The 21,707-nt window shown below is 35.8% G+C and overlaps 1 pseudogene; it reads right to left on the bottom strand.

Annotated features, from left to right (window-relative positions):
• Positions 1-1,179: 1,179 nt before the first annotated feature.
• LOC113266044 (non-histone chromosomal protein HMG-14-like) lies at positions 1,180-1,471 on the bottom strand (annotated as a pseudogene).
• Positions 1,472-21,707: the final 20,236 nt, after the last annotated feature.

Below are 21,707 nucleotides of genomic sequence, written 5' to 3'. Positions count from 1 at the left end.
CCAGAGGTGGGTGGGGGCTTTTTTAAAAATGAAAACGATAATTGTTGATGTTGGGTGATGGCTACACAAAGGGTTCATTATACTATTCTCTCTACTTTTGCATATGTTTGAAATTATCCTTAATAAAAAAGATTTTATAATATGTGTTGCTACATCACAGTACAGTTGTTTTTATAATTGAGGTGTTTTTGGTTGTTCGGAGGGTCAGTACAGACATTTCAATTTGTACACAATTCTTAACATATGCACCAAAAATCTATAAAATCACATAGCTGTGATTCTTTTCTAAAAGTTTTTCCAGTGACCTTCCAGCTTAAAATTTGGAGGCAAATTTTCCTTAACAGTATATCAAGTACCAATATCTTCAACTGCCGATGTGCTGTTACATTGTTGAGTCCCATTAATTCACAACTTAATATAGTATACAGTACACACACAAATTTTCAGTCTTGCACAGCACATTAACTAAGTCACTAGTAAAACTGGACTACCACAACCAAGATGTTTCAGAGCGCACAAAATTCTGACAGGGAGAGCCAAGATCAAGGAGTGGTTTTCTTCAGGAAACAATTCTACCAAAAACAACACAGGAATAGAAGTAATTTAAAATGTCCAAGACATATTAAATGCACGACTGACTCCAAATTGCCATTTAGTATGCTTGGTATTATAGGACATAAAAAACTACATCTATGGGATATTAAGATGACACCCAAAACAATCAAAGCCTCTCATATTCAATATCCGACTATTTTCTGGGTGTACCAAAAATGAAACAACCAGGGGCGCCTGGGTAGCGCAGGCGTTAAGCGTCTGCCTTCGGCTCAGGGCGTGATCCCCGCGTTCGCGGATCGAGCCCCACATCAGGCTCCTCCGCTGGGAGCCTGCTTCTTTCTCTCCCACTCTCCCTGCTTGTGTTCCCTCTCTCCCTGGCTGTCTCTCTGTCAAATAAATAAATAAAATCTTAAAAAAAAAAAAATGAAGCAACCAATGATTTCCCTCTTTAAAAAAAAAAAAGCGCTTACACTTAAAAAATGGGATGAGGTGGAATTCCCTCCTTTTTAAAAATGTTTCTAGAGCTACTAAAAAACTTGCATTTACAAAATAGTTAAAAGAAATGTTCCTCTGGATCGTACAAGAAGGGAGACAGGGACCACCGGTAAGACATGGTATATGATATTAATTAGACTTGGCTTCTTTCTCTTCTGCTTTATCAGAGAGGGGACTGTCCTCATTTTCAGTTTCTCCATTTTCTGCAGGTAAGTCTACTTTGTTTCTTGGGTAGCTGCTTTAGCCTGTTTACCCTTTGCTCCCCTTTTCCTCTTTGCACTTGTCTGAAGATGTATCCTGTCCTGCTGCTTTGGCTTCGTTTCCACTTTTGCCTGAGCAGATTTCACTGACAACCTCGCTGATCTCTCTTGGGGCCCTCCTTTGCCATCCCCTTGGCGGAGCTGACCCTCCTGTTGGGCATCATGGCTGCAGGGCAGGCGCATCCCAGTGCCTGCCAGCCGCCGTGGTACACGGTCCACAGAGAACCTTCGCGAAGCTGGGCTGCCCAGCGCTGATGCTCCTTCTGCCCCCACAGTCTCCGCCCACCAGCTGCTGGGACGGCCCGCCCATAGTACAGTTTTTTTATACCACATCAGATTTTCAGCCGAAAGAAAATAATCAGTGCCTAATTATAAGATGATCAAATCTTTCCATATATATATATATGATTATAAAATTAGTCATTTACTCCTCAAATATTCTCTCCCTACCTTTACGAATTTTCAATCTGTTTTTCACTGAAAATATCATATAGTAATGATAACTACCATTTATTGAATACCATTTATTCAGAAATTAGCATAAAAGAAAATGTACAAAACTGACTTATCCTAGTTTATCTAACAGGTTCCATTTTATGTTTGATGTCATTTTGAATCTTTAGGACAAAATTTAAAAGTACACATCACAAAAGTTAGAAGGAAAATACCACTCTTTAACTCTTTTCCAGATTAACCCCATTTCATACTATCCATTCTGCAGCATTCACTTGCATGTGTGTACAAAATCTGTAGCTTGATATCATGGATTCACTCTGTATTTCGCCAGCTATTTCATGAATGTATTTATTCCCCAATCTATTATATTGTAAATAAACCAAGGATAAGGTCCTTATAAATTACTTGGGCAATTCTTGGGTCTGAATAAATCCTATTGGATAGTTGAAACAGAAAAATCGTTGTATATGTTTAAAACACACGTTTTTCTTCCAACATGAACATTTTTTACTTTTTTTCATTAAATGTAAAATGTTGGTCTTGTTGAGAAGATATGTGAAACCCAAGCTCTGCCACTTACATTGGGTGTTAAACAAATCATTTAATAACACGGAAGAAGCCTAAACACTTAGGAAAGTATAATATAAATCATAAAATAGATAAATGGCACTTCCTACAGGGAAGGCTTTAGACCAGAGGCCAGCAAGCTTTCCCTATAAAGGGTCAGGTAGTAAATATTTTAGGCTTTGCAGACCATACATACAATCTCTGTCACAACCACTAAACACTGACAACACAGCACAGGAGCAACCACAGACAACGTAAAGAAACAAGAATGGCTATGTTCCAACAAAACTCTATGACACTGAAATTTGGGGTTTATGTTATTTTCATGTCTTGTGAAATATTATTCTACTTAAAAAAAATACCATTCAACCTTTGATGCTTTTTCAACCATTTAATATGTAAAAACCATTCTTAGGTTGCAAGCCCTGCACAGACCGTGGGCCAGCTTTGACAGGCTATCGTTTGCCAACCCCTGCTTTATACAGATCCTTTTCAAAGTCTGGTCAATAACCAGAATTGATTTTCTTGTTAATTTTATTCTATTTCTTAGAGCACTACAAAAACAGCCATCTTTATTTATACATTTACTACTTAGTTGAAGCACAATAAATAATTGCAACATCAGAAACAAATGATTTTAATAAGAAAAATCTTCAGTATATTGTTGTTTGAAATTTTTGTTTCACATATTTTAAATATTCTGGTGAAAAGAATCCTGGCAACTTTAAAAGTCTCTGGCCAACTTATAAAACAGCTGAAGAATCAGAAGCTATTAAAAAGGTAATCTTAAGTGACCTTGAACAATTACTATTTATACCAATGCAAGTGACAACAGCCAGGGGAGAGTGAGTTTAACTTAGGGACTCTAAATGCAAAGGAGGGCTTAATTAGAGACTATGAGGGAGTTATCAGTCTGCTGCGTAAGTGAGGTAAGGGTGCTGTACATATGTTTGTATTGAGCCCTGAGGTAGAGGATAAAGAAAGAGAAGTCAGCAACATTTTGTTCAATAGCTACCGCAGTGCAGAGAAAAATCAGAATGCAACATATGTAGTTCTCCCTGATAAGCAGTGTACCGGGGAGAGGGGGTGGTTTGAGAAGATGATCTTGGAGATAATGAGTGCTCAAAATGCAATTTAATGCCTACTCTGTGAAAACTTGCATCCAAATAATTTGAAGATCTAGTAAACCCATCTCTTCCAAATGCCTGAATCTTTAAGTACCTGAGTCAAAAATGAAGATGTACATAAACACTAGATGACTTCAACCCAAAGAAAAGATTCAAAGTGACAATATTTTATTAATCAACGCCTAAATACTAAAGTAGATATTATTTAAAAATTGCCTACCAGGTGCATGGCAGCGTCTCAGACAACACAACCAGTGTACAAAATTCTCACATTTCTAATGAGAGTTGAAGAAATAAGCAACCTTCCTAGGGTCCACACAACTAGAAAGAGGGCAGGCAGAAATGCGAACCCAGCTTTGGCTCCAAAATGCAAGCTCTTTCCATTGTTTAGCAAACAGTGGAAGACTTACTTTGGTATCCCAGAGCTGCCCTTCCATTCCATTTGATGGGCAAAATGGTAATGCCCAAAAAGGAGTAGGCCCAGGGTCTGGTGCCCCAGCTAATTGTAGACACCATTCTCAACCCCCAGAATTTATAGCAGGTAATCAAGGAGAGATCACACAAATGACAGTTAAAAATCCAGTTAAAAATTGGCCTTTTGACTATGACATATGTCACTGTTTTCGATCTCTAAACCATTTTCTCAGAGCTCTAATTAAAAGACTAGAGCGGTATTTAATCCAAACCTACATTTGAGATCTATGATTTTTATTTATACTTAGAGATTTAATTGTAAAGAATTAATTTTCCTTAGTGAAAAAGGTTCAGATTCTAACTCACAAAGGAAAAACTTGAACTGGAGTCTCTACTTCCAAAGACAAGACAAAGAAAACTTTTTCCACAGGAGAGCTACAAACAATTCTCCAAGCACCTTTCAAACTCTTCGTTTAATTAACAGGGATGATTTCTTCCCCATAAAGACATAGAAATGCTGCCATTTCCTCTCTCTGGCTTTCTCTATCCAACTAGATACCCTGGGGCTTCAGCTCAGGACTTTGAAAGTAGGGCAGTGTTAATAACCTCCAAGGCCTGCCGGGTTGATTAGCAGGAGAAATGCAGTTACAAGAACATCTCTAAAGGGCCAAGCCATGTGAAAGGAACCATCCATGTTCAGAAAATGCAGAAAGTCTGAACATTTCGTGTTGTTAGGGACTCTTGTATCACAGACAAATTTTTCTGTCACAAACTGTGAAAAATGGCTGCGGAAGCTTTACTCAATGTAAAGAAAATTGGATGTTTGTTCATCTACCCTATTTCTTTCTCAGTATTTCTATCTCCCTTTCTTTAATTAACCCCATTCCTGCATCTTCTTACTAGTTTTCTTACAAGAGTATCGTAATTTCTTTTTTTAAGAATTTCCCATTCCTGGTTTCTACAGATCCTGACTTTTACTACCCTTTGCAAGACCACTTGTTGGCGCATTTTTAAGTTTTCCGAATCTTTTGTCCTGATTTCCTTGACTACCAATCATGGGAACTGGGGATTAAACATAGTAAGACATAGTAAAAATACGCCCCTTGGATACAAAATTACCAGACAGAACCTATCTACCATCTCCTCCCCCAATGCCACCTGCCCAGCAAAGTGTTTTCTGTCTCCACGATCTTCCTGAAACTATCCCAAGTACTTTGAGGCCAGAACAAAGTGTGGCACAGAAGGATGAGAACACATCACAACAAAAGCATTCAGGCAGGCTGATTTTTCTCCGAGTATTTTGACAGCTGGTTAACTGTCATCTGGAACTCCTGGGAATCTTACACACAGCCTGACCAGGTAGCTGGGCCACATCAAAGCGGACTGAACATGGGCTTTTTCCCTCTGCTAGTCATTCTCTCTGACCAAATTCACTGCAGTATGCTTTATTCAAAAGTTATCACTCTGAGTGTATGGGCTAAGTCACAAATCATTCTGATTTCTTCAATATTAAGTTCTTCGGTTGTTTGAAAACACACACACACACCCCAAAAGAATGTCAGAAAGAATTGTCAATGAAATGGTGCTTGTTGGATCATATGGGCTTTGTCTAACTTGAACATGAATGGAATACTAATTCAGCAAGTTTTTTAAAAATCTAGTTTTAAATGAATCGTTGAACACTACATCAAAATCTAATGATGTACTATATATTGGCGAATTGAACATCACAAAAAAATAAAATTTAAAAAATCTAGTTTTATGTTTAACATCTTCTGGAACTCTAATGAAATTCTGGGAAGTATGGAAACTTTAATATGAGACTTCAAAAGAACAGAAATATTCTATTTTTGACAAAACATCACGTATTCAAAATGAATAAACTACATGTAATATATAATAAGTGTAGGGGAGGACAACTCTTTAAAATATTTTCAGAGAAAGTTTCATGCTGGTTCATGCCTGTCTCTCCTTTTCTGGTGTGATTACTTTTAAACATATCAGGAGACCCATTTCATCACCACCACATTCTTGTACTGAGTATAAGATTTGGGGCAGTAGAAACATGAGCATGCATTAAAATCCATGCTCCCACTGGATTCTTTTTTTCCCCTTCAGTTATTATTATCATCATCATTATTAGCATTATTCATAGAAGATTTTTGTAAAACATAGTTGCTTTATGCTTTATGTTGAATTGGAACCTTACTTTTTTCCTTTTAATACATTTAAAAAGTTTTTTTTTTAACTTGAGTATAGTTGACACACAATGTTACATTAGTTTTCAGTGTACAACGTAGTAGTTCCAGAAGTTTATATATCATGCTATACTCACAAGTGTACCATCTGTCCACATACAACACTATTAAAATATCATTGACTGTATTCCTTCTGCCAGGCCTTTCTTTCCTATGACACTCATTCCAAGCCTGTATCTCCCACTTCCCTTCACCCATTTTCCCCATTGGATTCTAATGCACTTTAAATCTCTTTGGTACAGTTTTATTTGGTTGAACTTTTTTGTTGTTATTCTAATGTTGTCGAAACTAAATTTTTTATTGACCAATTTGTGTGGTAGGTTTAGATGTTAAGTCATGTAAAATCCTCAGTTATTAAAAAGAAATAACAGTTTCAGTTTTGGTACTGGACTTCTAAAATTCATATCAAAACTGTAATAGGCCACATAATATAAAGTGAATGACATAACCATATCAACTTTATTGGACAAACTATAGCAGTATTGAGATTTCCATATCCCTGACTGTCACACAGAATTTCTAACATACGCTTTGATTTTAATCATAAGGCTGTCCATGATTTTAAAATGTTATTTTGATTTTTTAAAGTCAGTTAAAATTCCAGATACATTATATCTCATATTATTTTTAGAATTCCTGTTAAGTTGCAAAAGTCATGCAAATTGCACATTAATTCATTCTATAAAACAATAAAGATCTTTTCTCTTTTTAAAAAGTCCTTTCCATAGTGAAAACAATTGTATACATCTGTTTCTATTTTTGTTGCTTCTGTCAAGGTTTTACTATGAATTTTTAAAGAGTAATTTAAATCACAAATATAGCCTATGTATTCAGACATAAAGTGATAAACAAAACAAAAACAATGAGCCATTGCAACACTTTGATTTGATCAATATGGGTTAAAACATGATCAAAAACTACTACTGAATACAGGCTGTTTTCCAAGGAATTGCAAAAATTGTAAGCCTTTTTCGTTTTCAGAGATTTGATAAGAAGAAATTGATTTTTCCAAGAATCATCATTTCCTTTCACCTAAATATATCTCCTACACACAAAAGGCAAAAAAGCAGGTTAACCCGCTGTTGCCCATCAGGTTTTGCTGCAAAAGTGAAAAGGATTTTAACTGAAAAATGTCATGTTCCTGTGTTCTAAAGAATTAGGTTTTTTTTTTACCACGAAAGCAAATGGGGGAGAAGGACTTAACCCTATAACCTCTTACACAATATTTCATATCCCATCTCACTCAGAATAAAACCCAAAATCTTTTCCATGGCCTACAAGGTCTTATGTGATCTGCCTTCAACCCACGTCAGTATCCAACCTTGTCTTTAACTACTCCCCCTTGCTCCCTCTTCTGCCCAACATTCTCCATGTTATTCCTTCTATACCAAAGCACTTTCCTACCTCAGGGCCTTTGCACTTTCTATACCCTATGCCTGAAATGCTCTTCTCCCAGACAACCACTTGGTTCAGTCCATCTGTTCATTCACCTCTCTGCTCAACATTACTTCAGAGAAGTCAGTCATCCTCCCTAAAATCACCCATCTTTTTACCTCATCACTCTCTGTTCTTTACTGTTGTACACAGTAAGTGCTCAAATATTTGAACTCTCTGAGTACTGCAATAAAACACTGGTGGCAGAGACTAAGGAACTCTTTCCAAAGCATCTTTATGGCAAACCTTAGTCTGGGTCTGGAGGACGAGTAGAAATCCAGTAGGCACAAAATAGTATCACTTATACAAAATGGCCAATGGGTCAGGCAACTGAGGTGCAGAATATAAGGGTGTGAGCAGTTGGGGATTATGGTCTCCTCACAAAGGAACTTAGTCACTGGGGAGCAACTGGGAGTTTTTAAATCCTGGAGAAGAGCTGATATGGAACAAGATCAGGTCTTTTGGAAAGACGTGAGATGAAGTATGGAAGGCAGATTTGGGGCACATAAGAATAGAGTACTGACAACAATTTAGTAGGCTAACCTAATAGTATAAGTGAGACAGGATGGGAGTTTGAATTCAGACTGTATAATGTAAGATGCTAATAAGAGGAAGGCTTTTACTCATTAAAAAAATCAGCAGTGATTACTATTCTATATAAATAACACTTGTAGTCAAATACCATTTTAGAATAATTTTCTTTCTTTATATTATTATAATTTGTTGAGCAGTTGCAATGTGGAGGGGAAAAGAGAAATAAATACGGAAAAAATATCTAATTCATTGGACAATTTACTACATCCCTAAGAGACAGCAGATGAATTGTGATGGTCTCACCAAGTGTTGCCGCACCTTGAAATTGCAACCACTGAAATACACACTATAATGCTTCTAGAGCTTTTGGATTCCCATGAGACAAATGCATTTGAAAAGGCTTGCAGGTTATACATGGAAAATAATTGTAAGCAGTATATAGGGAATCTGATGAGTAGGAAAGGCTGTTCACAGCAAGATTAATACACAGTATTAAATTTAAATCAATAAAATTCTCTCTGGACTCAAGCACTATCTAGTTTTCACTCGGGTGGTAAAACTGAATGATGAAACAAACCATTCCATCACTTTGCCAGATAGTGATACAGAATTATAGCCCAAAGATGGAATTTTTTAATATTAGAAACTTTTCTCTGGCTCAAAATAGCTTCAGATAAAATAGGATTGTACCCAAACACACTATTTTGTATAGAGAAAAGCAAAAGGGATTTTTTTGCCTTATCTTCTATTATATCAAAACTATTCTGTTAATGGATTTAAATCATAGTCAGAACACACTGACCACATTTGCAGGTATCAATGTATTGCTTCCCGACTTCAAACCCACTTTGTTTTCCCTGTGCAGACTAGACTTCTATTGTGCGAGTTGGCTCACTGTTAGATACAGCCATTCCAGAGTCCTGGAGGGACACTGCCAAGCTGCAGGTGGAAGAAGAGCCCTGCAGGGTTCCCAGCAGCTAGTGTTTTTCCTGGCAGTTCAGGAGTAGGTGCCCATCAGCAAAGACCACCATAAGAATGACGGCTCTCAGTTTTCAAAGCAAGCTCCTTCATCACCATAGTAGTGAATAGCACAGTCCAGTGGCAACCACACCCTCTCCTTAAAGCTCTAAATCGCAGCCCTGCAGGACCTACCCCTCAGTTCTTCCCTTGACTTTCCCCTCAGCTCTCAGGACAGTAGCCACTCTCTAGAGATGCTACCTCTATAGATTTTGGTGTTCTATTTTATCTCTTTTAATAGTTACCCACCTTTTATCTCATAAAAAAAATCTTTTTATCAAATTTCCCCTACTCAAATGACTGGTGTGGTTTCTGGCTCCTGACTAGACCCTGTCTAATATACTATATATTTGGCAATATGCCACATGGATATTTATCATCCCCCTCAGTATTACCAGAAGCTGGGAAGGTAAAACACAAATTCAGCCAAAAGATACCTGAAAATTTGAATATGAATTCTCATTAATCCAGTAATCCACTTACAGGAAATTACCCTAGAAAAATAATTGGATAAGTGTCCAAAAATTAGTACATAAGAATGTTTTCATCAAAGTTGAAAAGAACAGAAACAGATTAAAGATAGTTAAAATTAGGGGTGCCTGGGTGGCACGGCGGTTAAGCGTCTGCCTTCAGCTCAGGGCGTGATCCCGGCGTTATGGGATCGAGCCCCACATCAGGCTCCTCCGCTATGAGCCTGCTTCTTCCTCTCCCACTCCCCCTGCTTGTGTTCCCTCTCTCGCTGGCTGTCTCTATCTCTGTCAAATAAATAAATAAAATCTTTAAAAAAAAAGATAGTTAAAATTAAAAAGAAGATTTATTGAAGGATACCTAAATGTCACAAAAGCCAAGCACTATAAATGAGTATAGCTGGACAGGATTCATGCAAACTAGAGTTACTAACTGGAGAGTTACCAGAACCAGGGCAATGAGTTTCTCCATTTGTTTCATAAAAGACACATCATCCACCCCTACAACCTGTGTTCCATGCCCCCCTATTCTGCCCTCCTTTTCCTTATTTCCATATGACTCTAATATGCTATACTGTTGGCTTAAATTATCAGTTGCTTATTGTCTCTCATCTCTAGAATGTATGTTCCGTGAAAACAGAGATCACTGTTTTATTCACTGATGTATCCCAAGCAGCTAGAACAGTGAGTGGCACATAGCAGGTGCTCTGTATGTCTGCTGTATTTTTTTTCCTCTTTCAATAGACTTGTTATTTCTTTGTAAACTTCAAGTCGCACATGGTCAAATATGGATACTATAGCCCCCAACTTAAATTATCAGTGACTAGCACAGTTTATTACTTCACAGTTCCTAATTGTTAAGCAAGAAATCCGATTGCTACTACTCATCTCATCACTTTGGGTTAAGCTGCCTTATAAAACCCTTATTAATACCCCGGTTGTGGGGGGAGGGGTATACAATGTCCTGTTTCCATGCCTATTCAGAAATTTCTTTTTTTAAAATTTTTTATTATGTTTTGTTAGTCACCATACAGTACATCATTAGTTTTTGATGTAGTGTTCCATGATTCATTGTTTGCATATAACACCCAGTGCTCTATGCAATAAGTGCCCTCCTTAATACCCAGCACCAGCCTAGCCCAACCTCCCACCTCCCTCCCCTCTGAAACCCTGTTTGTTTCCCAGAGTCCATAGTCTCTGGTGGTTCATTCCCCCTTCTGTTTACACCCCCTTCATTCTTCCCTTCCTTCTCCTACCCATCTCCCTGCTGTTCCTTATGTTCCATACATGAATGAATCCATATGATAATTGTCTTTTTCTGCTTTACTTATTTCACTTAGCATTATCTCCTCCAGTCCCATCCATGTTGCTGCAAATGTTGGGTAATCATTCTTTCTGATGGCTGAGTAATATTCCATTGTATATATGGACCACGCCTTCTTTATCCATTCATCTGTTGAAGGGCATCTCGGCTCCTTCCAAAGTTTAGCTATTGTGGAAAATGCTGCTATGAACATTGGGGCGCATATGGCCCTTCTCTTCACTACATCTGTATCTTTGGGGTAAATACCCAGTAAGGCAATTGCTGGATCATAGAGTAGCTCTATTTTTAACTTTTTGAGGGACCTCCACACTGTGTTCCAATGTGCCTGTACCAACTTGCATTCCCACCAACAGTGTAAGAGGGTTCCCCTTTCTCCACATTCTCTCCAACATTTGTTGTTTCTTGCCTTGTCAATTTTTGCCATTCTAACTGGCGTAAGGTGGTATCTCAATGTGGTTTTGATTTGAATTTCCCTGACGGCTAATGATTTTGAACATTTTTTCATGTGTCTGTTAGTCATTCGTATGTCTTCATTGGAAAAGGGTCTGTTCATACCTTCTGCCTATTTTTTGATTTGATTATTTGTTTCTCATGTATTGTGTTTGAGAAGTTCTTTATAGATCATGGATGCCAGCCTTTTATCTGTGGCTTCATCAGAAATTTCTAAAGATATATGGTTGGGGCAGGAAATGTCTGGCATCTCTAATACAAAAGCAATTATTTCTTATAGCATCATATTCAGTGACTATTCAGTAGCATTATTTTTTATGGAAAAATAGAAACCAAATGTCCATTAACTTATATCCATACATTAAAAGTAATGACGTAGTCTGTATTTATTCACCTGAAAATACATTAATTATATATATCATAAAATAGAACAAAGGATAAGATTTCAAATCTACATATTATGCATAGAAAATTCTGGAAGATTATTGAGCAAAATGTGACAGTGGCTAGTTTTGAGTGGTGAGTTATAAGTTGATTTTATTTTCTTTTAATTTTCTTAAAGATTTATTTATTTATTTGAGAGAGAGCACGTGCACAAGTAGGGGGAGGGGCAGAGAGAAAGAATCTTTAAGCAGACTCCTCACTGAGCATGGAGTCTAACTCCAGACTCCATCTTACAACCCATGATATCACAACCTGAGCCAAAACCAAGAGTTGAATGCTCAACCAACTGAGCCACCCAGGCATCCTTCTTTTAATTTTTAAATAGTTTTTCACAATAAACATATGTTTCTTTTATTGCAACACTTATATTACATAAAGTTGCTTACATTCTGTAGGAGGAATAGAAGATGAAAGAATTAAATCAACAAAAAAGATTCAGTTATTGAAAAGGCCATGCCTAGCTAGATAATAATGAGAAGTAACATAAAGATTAAATAGGGTTAATCACATAAAATGTGAGCTTTAATAATGATACAAGTTGCAATGAGTTGAAATCCATCAACTACATTCAAATTCATGAATTCATAATAATATTTTAAACATTGGTCACCTTCCAATGACGATAGAGAAAAAAACTCATTACCTTAAAAACTAGTAAATAAAGGGACAGAAGTAACATTTGCCTAGCTTTTTCTATATGAACTATAGAATTAGTTAATTAAATGGGTGATGAAGGGAAGTGTTTCTTTATAAAAATATCCTAATAAATGAAAAAAAGAAATGGTAGAATTAGAAAACAGCATTCAAATGCCAATGATGATTTAAATAGGTATTCAACATCAATGATGGTTAAAATCACAAAAAGAGAGAAAACTAGGCTTATACTTCCTATAATCATACCAAATACAATGTACAGATTTGTCAAAAGAATCAAGCCTAAGTCAGATCTACCCTCTGGATTTAGTAGACAATGGGCAAAAAATATCCATGACAAAGAAACATATTGAACTATACCACAAGGATAGCATCATCAAAATCCAGACAGTGGGAAATTCTACAGACCAAATTTCCCAGGTTTTTTAACAGATATAGTGTAATGAAATGAAATGGGTGGAAGAGGAACATAGATGTTTTAAAGACTTAAAATCATGTCAAATTTTCAAAACTGTAAACTAAATTCTAGTGTCTAATGATACATATTTAGTGACAAAACTATAAAAAGAAAAGTGCAAAGAAGTCACTACTTTAAAAGTCAGGATAATGGCAGGAGAAAAGGACTATAACTGGGATGGTGCAAATAGAAGGGGCTTCTCGGGTAGCTGAGAAAGTTCTATTTCTTGTCCTGGGTGATGCTTACCCTATAATAATTCATTAAGCCATACATTTGATTTGGGTGATTTTCTGTATCTGTGTTTTATTTTACAATAAACATGGTTTAAAATGTAAGCACAGTTAACATAAAGTAGAATTAATAAAGTTTAACCTCTCTTGTTTAGGCAAGGAAGCTGCAGTAGGGAAAAAGTGAAAGGCAAAAAAGTGTCTGAAATAACAAGATAGTACCGGGAGGATGGAATGTAAAGTGAAATGCCGTACAGAAAAGGTAAATGTGGTGTGAGTGAAAACTTTCCCCAATCTCAATTTTGTCTTGCCCAACACATACCTCTTTTCAGAATCTATTACTTATCTATTTATGCATGGGGCACAGCCACATGGGGAGTAAGAGGGAAATGATCCTTCCCCACCAGATTCTAGAGGATAGTTTGTCAGACTATCTTATATTTTCCAGATAACAGATGTAATTATGCATAAGTGAAAATTAAAATACCAATAATATTGGAGATACATATTAACTGGGTCATCATTCATTGGTTTCCAAAGCATCAAAATCATCCATAATATCTAACAAAGGAAATAGCCCAGTTCATACTCTAAACTAGACAAAACCATCTTGAGAATATCAAAACAATATTTCCAACATGGCATAATACAGACTAACTATATAAATTATGAATCATTTAAGTCATTTATCCTGATTGTCCAAGAATCCAAATTTATTCTTTTAATTGTTTCATCTTCTCTTCTCTTGTATCTTTTTTTTTCCTTTTGACACTCTTTTCTATCCCCCATTGACCACCACCTCAAACTTAGATGCCAACCAGAAAAGAGATTGAAATGAAGTGGGGGAGGGGAGCAGAGAAGGAACACATGGCAGGTGCTGGTTCATGAGCAGAAGTGTGGCACAAATGAAAGCGTATTTTAGAAATATTATTATTCCAAAGTTGTGAAAGATGCACTGGGGAAAGGAGGCGGCAAGGGAGGCAGATGCATGGGGAGACCAATGCAGAGGACAGTCCAAACTGGGCCAACGACCTGGTTTCTTAAAACCAGATATGATCAGGATGGACTCAGCTACTATGCAGACTCATGTTTCTAAATATGATGGCACTGCTGAAACCATTAGAGGGAGAGAGAAGAGGGTCCTTTTCAATCTAGCATGTGCTAACATAAGGGATGTTTAACCAGCCCTGCACAGCTTTCTCAGGCATGTGTGAATTTGAAAGGTAAATTTTTATCTTTGGAATGATACATTGTATCCTGAAAGGAGATATAATGTTAAACACTTGATATTAAAACTAATCTAATAATAATGTTTCTTTAATGATTCAGAGGCTCTTCAATATGTAGCAATAACTAAAACTTACCATTACAAAAATCAATTATCACTGCATATGTGATTTACAGAAATGCTATTTGAGACTTCTGGTAACGAGAATTCTGAATAAACAACTGTACACTAAAAACGCTTTAGTGGGTTTCCTTTTTTCATCTTTCCTCCTTTTTCTCCAGTCAAAATTAAAATACTTACTGAGACTGTAAGTCTTCCAAAGCAAGTAAAATAACACTAAAGAAGCCTAACAACATTTTCCAAATCTAGGACACATGCTGTTTTTAAAATATATTTGGTCATAAATAAATATATTGAACACATTAATAAATGCCCCTTTCAAAAGCTCTTCACTCACAAGGGCTTTAAATCACTGTTCAGAAAATAAAGGACTATTGGGAATTTGAAAAGTAAGCATAATTCAGCCTTCTCTGAGTTATTCTACATTTTTTCAAGGTTAGTTGTTCTTATAAAACATGTATAAATATGCATATCTTGTCTCTGAGTCAGGCTTATTTCAATGTCCTGAAGCAAAAGGAAATAGGAAAGTCATAAGAGACTTTCAGATACCAGAGCCTGAATGAAACTTGAATACCATCTATAAGCTTGTGCCATTAAGTGTTTTAATATTTTTTAATGCATGGGCTGCATTTATATCTGGCTGAAGGCATTTATATTGGCTGCAAGGCTTGACAGCAACCTGAGTAAGCCGTTTTCAATGAGCATTGTGGTTAACCCACTTTTATGCAAAAGATGAATCCCACTGGCTTCACAAGGCTTGAAGAAACAAAGTGTTTTTATGTGGAAGACCAAACAAATATAATCCTGTTCTTTCCACTGTACTAATAGGACAAAATTCAATTGGCTGATTATTATCTAGGACAATTTTTTCTTTATAAATCTACTTTTGAGTTCATGATAATATTCAGTGTCCCTCCCAAAAATAACATGGAGACAAAGAAGCAAAAAGTTAGTTTTCCCTCAAAGAAAAAAAAAAATACCCACAACCTTTTACAACCAATTACCATATTTAGAGGGCTTATCCTATTCAAGAAAGACATGGGCTCACTAATTTAAATAATTTTCCCTTTAATTTCAGTATTATTTAATTATTGATTTAGTGATCACTGAGATTAAAATTGAAATTCTCTTTCCCTATATTTTAATAAGCTAAATGATTTTGTTACTTATTATTTTTAAGCCAAGTTTCCTAAACTACTGAGAGGGGGGAAAAAAAACCCCACACACACAGAGAATGGGGTGGGGGAGAGAGAGAGAGAAAGTATTATGAAAACCCTTCTTACAATGACATGGAAAATATGCCAAATTCAAAAGCCTTGTCAAATAGGATAAAGCAAAGACATTTGCTACACTAAATATAGCAAGTGCTCAGACACCAAGATCTATCTTTATTTAAAGTACTATTTAGTCTTCTCACATTCCGTACTGAAAATTGCTATAATATCCAAGAAATCTATGCTACACACAGACTAGTAAACAGGATACTAACACGATAATTATCCAACTGCATGTAAGTCACTGTAGCTACAATTTCCAAGTCAATAAACACAACTAAAAAAAAAAAAAAAGAAAGAAAGAAAGAAAGCTTCTGGTGATTTGATATGTTACTACATTACTCTAAGGACCTGCCCCTATGCTAATGTGGCAGAAACACTAGTGCAGCCCAGAACGTTATATGTCTAAACCATGCATTGCTTCCTTTCTCCACATAATACTAGGCAATCTCCTATATTGTAGTCAGTGTGTAATACAGGAAGGAATACCTTCAACTGTTAACTTCAAATAAGAGGCTGAAAATTTTGCTGGAATAGCCAAGTATGATGTTCCAAATTGAGCCCACCGGTCTCCTCTAAATGCATCCATTACCAAAAAGTATAACAAAAGTTTTAGTTGAACATGGTTTTTTTCACACTAATCAAAAATATTTATGCTATATACAATGTCCTCTGCTAAGCATTACGAGATATTAACAAGAAAGCAAAATCTTTAAAAGTTAGAATGGGAGGCCAGAGTGTACTCAACCAGAAGGCAAATAGTAAAAACAAATAACTCCATTTAAATTATTTCCAATAAACAATGACATAGCAAATTAAAGAGTTCATAATTGGATGAGTTCTAAAATTTCACCACTTACTTATTAAATTTTTCACTTACAATTTAAAAAAAAAGTATTCTCCAAATGAGAAGTGAAGAAAACTAGCTATTGTATGTGCTAAATTGGATAAATTTTTCAAATCACCATTATTTAGAAATGTAACGAGGACTCGCTCCATGAAATGTCTAAACCAGTTGGTTAGTCACTGGGTCCATTTGATAGAGATTTTTAAGTCCAAACAAAACATTTCCAGAATCTTTTTCTTGAGATGCAAGAACATATTTGAGCTATAGTACATGTATGCTTTAAGTTAGAAATTTTTGTCATAGTTAAAGCATCTATATCAAAAAGGAATATTAAATGTTAGTTTATTCAATAAGCCCTGGAAATTATTAGGAGTAAGAATTTGGCAAAAGTCAAAGATTACAAATTAGGGGCAAAGATTTGTTCAACTCTCTGTATCATGATTTCCTCAACTAAGCAGGGAACGTTAGACAAGCTGGTCTTGTGCACTTTCACTGAACAATCTTTTATTCAGTGGAATGCTGATACAGACAAGAAAGCGATACATGTGAATTTAAATCAATCAGGAGAGACTGTGGACTCTGGGAAAGAAACTGAGGGCTTCAGAGGGGAGGGGGGTGGGGGATTGGGATAGGCCGGTGATGGGTATTAAGGAGGACACATACTGCATGGTGTTATATGCAAGTAATGAATCATGGAACATTGCATCAAGAACTGGGGATGTACTGTATGGTGACCAATATAACAAAATAAATATTATTAAAAATAAATAAATAAATAAAATCAGGAGAAAACAAAACATCTCAAAGCTTATTTTTCCCATTGTGTGCTGTCAAAAATACTGAGCTATATTCAGCTATATTTAGCTATATTCCATACCGGTAATAGTAAATACTAATGACTGATACTCCTTGGAACTCATAAAATATTTATCTGCCAGAGCTTCGCCAAATAGAACAGGTGAGTTTCTTCTGTGTAATTTTCCATCAATACCAGTTGCACTGTATGGCTGAAATTCCAAGAATGCCAACCTTTCCACAAGTACATCAAGGATAGCCTCCAGGGAAAGGAATCACCCAAGAGTATTAATGGAATAAGAAATCTTCATCAGTAAAAATGTTACTCCGTTTCTATCGACTGGTTATCTACCTAGATCTTTAACCATCCCTATGCTTGCTTAATTTTAACATTTAAACCATCCTTATAGAGTTTAAGCACATCAATTTCAACATAGGAACAAAGAAATGAGCTACCAATAGCTTTTGAGTACATAGTTTGGCAACTACATGAAACCGGAGCACTCCTCCATCCTCAGAATCTGATGAGAGAAAGAAATGCAATCTAGGAACTCAATCATGATGAGTTGCTTCTTTAAGCAAGAGTACTAATTGTGGAAGATTGGATTGACTCATCTTGTTGTGCAGAGGAACTTTCATTTTATTTTTGTCAAAGAGAGAAAATCATTTCATCTGAGGGGCAAAACAGTTATTATTTTTACACAGTTGTTAAAGAGACATCTAATTGACCTTCCTCATGATGGGTACTGTGGACTGGTGAGTCTATATCTTGATATAGACAAGTATATTAGTCATTAAATAATTTTTCAAATAAATTCAAGTCATATGTACTTTTGTTCAGTCCTCCCATGGAAACAGTTTGAGTGCACTTTGTTATTTACATCAGTAATACTCCTTTGGGCAGAAACACCCTTTCGTGAAGACAATATCAACTTAATTACTAGGAACAATTCCTGAAACTTTTTGTTTCAACCTAATGCTGAGGTGGCATCATAATAATTAAAGAATTTCTTCATTGAGACAAAAAAAAAGTAAAAGAAAAAATGGATTACAGATCAAAGTTCTTATTTTAAGTTTAAACCAAATATTATGAAATCTAACCTAACTTGTAAATAGAGTAACAAAAAGAGAAATACATTTTAAGTAGCTTAAGAAGGGCTAAAAGAAATGCCTAAATAAAAATTTAATAAATTCATGAATATTATAAAGCAAACTTATCTTAGTAATAAAAGCCACAAAGTAAGTATACTAAAATTATATAAAATTATAATTGTTTTTATTTATTTATTTAGTTTGGAGGAAATTTATTTTTTTATTTTTTATTTTTTTAAAGATTTATTTATTTATTTTAGAGAGAGCATGAGTGGGAGGAGTAGAGGAAGAGGGATAGGGAGAAAGAATCTCAAACAGACTCCCTGCTCAGTGCAGAGCCCGATGTGGGGCTTGATCTCACAACCCTGAGATCACTACCTAAAATGAAACCAAGAGTCTGATGCTTAACCAACTGCACCACCCAGGTGCCCCTGATCTGGGGGATCTTTAAATTTAAGAGCATATTGACATGCAGACAGCATTCTTTCCTTGCTATGTATAGAACAAATAAAACAATTTCCAGCATGTTATTTTATGATCATTAGCATAAATGAACAGAACACATTTAGGGTGGATGATTAATTTTGGAAACAGAATTAGAAACACACTGACAATTTCTTATCATGCAAAAATTTTGTTTAAAAAAATAGATTCCATTATACCACCGTAAAGAAAATTTATCTAACCTGATACTTTCATCATGATTTTAAAATTAAAAAAAAAAAACTTAAAGCAACTATAATCTTGACTTGAAAACAGGTTTACTATTAACCACAAAAGTAACACCAGGCTTTGGTAATACCAAATGCTTGTGGTTTCTCTAATTCATAGTAGCAAGCTCTTTTACATAACTAATCTACAATAGAATGATAATAATTACATTATCCAAGATCTTAATTTTAAAAATTAACAAAAGGCACCAATATTATCCTATTAAAGGTGATCAGAAATAAGCTTTTATACCTTTAACTTTGTGAATGCAACATGATTTGGAATTACTCTGATAAAAATCAAATTTGCCTGAAGGCATGCTTAATCTAAACATGAAATGTCTCAAAGCTGAACAACTATAAGGTGAGCCAAAAATAAAGTTACTTGAGATAGAGAGTGCCTGCTTTCTTCCTTAAAGTAAAGAGACTGGGAAAAATCTAATTACTGATCTGTTTCAACTCTGAGGTTTTATCTTTAATCCACTAGAAGTTAAAAGGCAAGGCATCAAAACTGTATGCCTATGGGGAAAAATGTTGCTATGGAAAACCACCTGGTTTCACATCCATATATTTAAAGCTTAGCTTTTATTCTTTTTTCTCTTTTTTGATCTTCTAAGACTTGCTACACTAGAGACTTAGGAGTACAATTTCACTGCTGTGACTTTTGAAAATCACATATAATAGACACGGATAAAACACATTTAATGGGCTTACAATTAAACAAAATGATTGTTTGGAGGACAGATTTTTCTCTGCACATTCAAGAAAAAAGAAGATAAGATAGAAGGAAAGTTTCAGGTTTCAGAAAAAAGGTAAAAATGAGAAAAGAAAAAAAACATAAATATGTATAATCTTTTTCCATACAATCTTTCTAGCCATATCAGCCATTTATCCCCAAAGAATGCCCTGCATTCCCTGACACAGGATTTTTGGCCATTTTCTCAACTGTGCTTTCCTACTTCTGCACCTCTGCCCATCTCTGCTGATTTAAATGTCATCCATCCTTAAACTCAGCAGAAATCCCATTTCACTAGTGTGAAATCCCATTTCAACAGTGTTTTTAAGCCCCAAACACATACTCAGCCAGATGTTCTCTCTTTTCCTGAATCTTCTAGGCTTTTATTTTTTTCCTTTGCCATAGAAACATTTAACCAACTATGGTATCTGTTATAATTATATGTATTTGTCATAGTCTTATGCCCAGTGACTGCAACCTCCTAGAATGTAGGGATCAATGGTCATGGTCATTTTTGTATCCTCTGCAGTGCTCAGCACAGTGTCTTTCCCATAGCAGCTATGGAATATTTATTAATTAATAACCTCTTAATTTTGTTTTCACTCTCTCTATACTATTACTTTTCCAATCAACAAAAATTGTTTGTTGGATCTCTTTTATGCTCTCTTTATAGCTTCCTCCACCTACACACGTTGCATTAAAGTACTGATGAAAGCCCAGCAAGTTAAAAAATAAAAATAAAACCTGTTTCATTCTCAATCTTCAGGGATCACCAGCACCTTGTCAGCAGTCCACGAATGATGTAAATGTAATTCAACCTTTCTAGAGATAAGTTCTGTGAAAGCTTTTTGGCAAACATTTTCTGCATAACTTAATGCTACTTTTGTTGTTGATCAGGGGAGTGGGAAAAATGTCTAGCTTATAACCAACTATTCCTACCACTGCTCCTACTGAACTGTGAAACCTGCTCTTACATTAAATTGCGTAGATGAATGGTCAAGGATTGGGAAGGGCATGTAACTAAAACAACTTACTAAAATCTACTTTCTTCCAGGAGAAGCACACTAGAAATTTTATTACTGTTGCTGATCGAACTTTACTGTGGTGACATTTGTGCATTGGAACATTGGCTAACAAAGTGCTCAAGTGGATAGGTATGCTACATGGGGAAAGCCAAGAACTGGGCAGTCCTCAGTGTCACATAAGTAGCCCTCTTTTGTGCATATAAAAATCTTAAGGGAAAAAATAATTGTTCACTTAGATCACAAGCTCCTTGAGGACCAGAACTATGTCTTTAATCTGCTTGTTTCTTCCAGGACCCAGCAGAATATCTGGTACTTCTAAGGACCAGTGAATAATTACTGGGTGAATGAATGAATGAATGATTAGTGATATTTTACTACATTACCCAGATATGATCTGATTCATAATCCTTTAGCACTATTGACAAATATCTAAGTTCTGATTCTTAACTTATCTGATGTCTTACTCTATTCAGGCTGCTATAACAAAATGCTGCAGTCAGGGTGGCTTATAAACAACACACATTTATTCCTCATAGTTTTAAAGGCTGGGAAGCCCAAGATCAAAGTAAAAGCATGGTCATGTTTTGGTGAGGGCCCTCTTCCTGGTTTAGCTGACAACTTGTCACTGTGTCCTCCCACAGTGGAAGGGCTAGGGATCTCTGTGGGAACTCTGTCATAAGGCATTAATCTTATTCATGAAGGCTCTCCATCTTGACATAAGCAGTTCCCAAACTCCTCAA

Source organism: Ursus arctos, unplaced genomic scaffold (genome assembly GCF_023065955.2).
Source record: "Ursus arctos isolate Adak ecotype North America unplaced genomic scaffold, UrsArc2.0 scaffold_37, whole genome shotgun sequence".
In the NCBI taxonomy this organism is placed as follows: domain Eukaryota; kingdom Metazoa; phylum Chordata; class Mammalia; order Carnivora; family Ursidae; genus Ursus; species Ursus arctos.
Note: the sequence above shows the minus strand (reverse complement) of the source record. Positions and strands in the feature narration are given on the sequence as shown.